Source organism: Capsicum annuum, unplaced genomic scaffold (assembly GCF_002878395.1).
Source record: "Capsicum annuum cultivar UCD-10X-F1 unplaced genomic scaffold, UCD10Xv1.1 ctg53779, whole genome shotgun sequence".
NCBI lineage: Eukaryota > Viridiplantae > Streptophyta > Magnoliopsida > Solanales > Solanaceae > Capsicum > Capsicum annuum.
In genome coordinates, this window is record NW_025861911.1 from 1 (window position 1) to 1,488 (window position 1,488).

General features: G+C 33.1%; 1 long non-coding RNA gene across 1 annotated transcript; it reads left to right on the forward strand.

Moving 5' to 3' along the window:
* Window positions 1–215: 215 nt before the first annotated feature.
* On the forward strand, window positions 216–1,076 carry LOC124893097. The gene is made up of 2 exons (XR_007050550.1): window positions 216–312; window positions 608–1,076. It is a non-coding gene; the product is annotated as an uncharacterized LOC124893097 (long non-coding RNA).
* Window positions 1,077–1,488: the final 412 nt, after the last annotated feature.

Below are 1,488 nucleotides of genomic sequence, written 5' to 3' on the forward strand. Positions count from 1 at the left end.
TATCACAGTCAATCTGAATTGGTGGGATATGTTTTCACTCTTTTTCTCAACTTTTTGTTAAATCCCCAACCACTCCTTGACTAAAACAGACTTTATTTTGAATTTTAACAGAGATCTTTCCAATATAAATAGGGGTGGATGCTTCCATTTGGGGGGATCTTTTTTTTTTTTTTTGGAGTTTCTCTTGGAAAAAAAAAAAAGGGGAATTGGGAGAGGACGAATTTGTTTGAATTTCGGTGAAGCAGGATCGAATTTTCAGTGGTGGAGGTTCGCCATGTTAATCTCGTTGTCCCGTTCGCTGTCCGGAAGAAGGTAAACACCTTCTGTCTTTAATTTTCTTTTGTCGTAATAGTATCTTTATTAGCATCGTAGCGATGACGTTGCTGGGGTTGTTTGCTGTAGAAGATTCATAGGTTTTTCTATGAAGTTTATAGTTGATATGTTGAGTTGGTATCTTGTTTTGCCGTCCTGTTTCATATCCTAGCCTCTTGTTGAAACACAGTTTTGTCTTGTTTCTTTGTTTGTTTAGTTTCCTGATTTTCAATTTGAACATTATATTAATCTGTTGTTTCTAAGACGAACGTTTTCCTGCTTTAACTTCACTTAGAATCAGAGGCGAATCCAGGATTCGGGTGCATCATTGTCTTTACATAAGCCATGAGAATCTTCCAATGACGAATGAGGGATATTGTTGTATCAAACTTACTCCTACATCTTTTCGGGATCAAGTCCCAAAAAATCCTCAAAGGGACTAATCCATGAAGAAATTGGGCTGGTATAAAGCTGTATACATATTGAGCAGTATACATAGGATATACAGTCAAAAACGGGAGGTCAAGTTGGCGTGCAGGTGGAAGAACAAAATATATGCATATGGGGCTGGTATACAATCTGATATACATCAGATCAAAAACGCCGGGGGAAAATAGCCACAGTATACAGATGATATACACTGAGATTACTCTTCCTTTATTTCCTATTCTTATTTATTTGTATTTACTTGAACATCCTAACTAATTAATCTAGATAAATCTCCTAAGACGTTAGCATTTTATTTTATCACAGCTTCTAGTCAATTCGCAATTTTCTTACCTAATTTATCTCGTCTAAATGAATTAAGTGATTCTTTTGATTTTTCTTCCTAAAACTAATCTTAAAAAATTGCTAAGCACTTTATTTTAAATTTGACATTTGCTTTGTTCATACGACTAATAGTTTATCTGGGTTAAAATAATTTTCTACAAATAAGACATTATTTTCTCATAAATTTTAAAAGTGTGAAAACCTTTAAAAAGGTGATTTGAACTTTTTACCCTTTATTAAAAAATTTCATAATAGATAAAATTGTCTTTTCACCTATTTCCTTCAATTATTAATTAATTATTAAAAGTCTAAGGAGTAGGGGTGTGCATCGGTCGGTTCGGTTTTATGTGGTATTTGTTTGGTTTATCGATTTTTGGTTTTTAAATATGTAAAATCAATAACCAA